This window comes from Sinocyclocheilus rhinocerous, unplaced genomic scaffold (genome assembly GCF_001515625.1).
Source record: "Sinocyclocheilus rhinocerous isolate Xijiao unplaced genomic scaffold, SAMN03320098_v1.1 scaffold1744, whole genome shotgun sequence".
Taxonomy (NCBI): domain Eukaryota; kingdom Metazoa; phylum Chordata; class Actinopteri; order Cypriniformes; family Cyprinidae; genus Sinocyclocheilus; species Sinocyclocheilus rhinocerous.
In genome coordinates, this window is record NW_015638946.1 from 265,661 (window position 1) to 266,041 (window position 381).

Here is a 381-nt window from a genome sequence, read left to right on the forward strand (position 1 = left end):
TCAGATGCAAAAGACTAAGTGCCATCTGAAATTTTCATCTAAAATTGGCATTTTATCAGGCTCCTATGTTTAGGTTCAGTAATTTTACTCTAATGGCAATGTATATGTAATTTTCTGTTTACCAATTAAAGTGAAATAACTGAACAGAAATATAGGAGTCTGATAAAAATGCTAATTTTAGAGGAAAATTTCAGATGGCACTTAAGAGGCTTTTGCATCTGAACTCTTCATTCATATATATATATATATATATATATATATATATACACAGTGCTGCCAGAACCAACCTGCAGAAAGGAATTAAGGATGCAAAGAGGGACTACAAAAGGAAGGTAAAAGATCACTTCACAGACGGAAAACCACGACAGGTATGGCAGGGGT

General features: G+C 33.6%; 1 protein-coding gene across 1 annotated transcript in view; it reads right to left on the reverse strand.

Moving 5' to 3' along the window:
- LOC107750234 (non-canonical poly(A) RNA polymerase PAPD5-like) overlaps positions 1–381 on the reverse strand; it is a 13,965-nt gene that overhangs the window by 6,278 nt on the left and 7,306 nt on the right. The gene's annotated exons all lie outside the window — the stretch shown is intronic.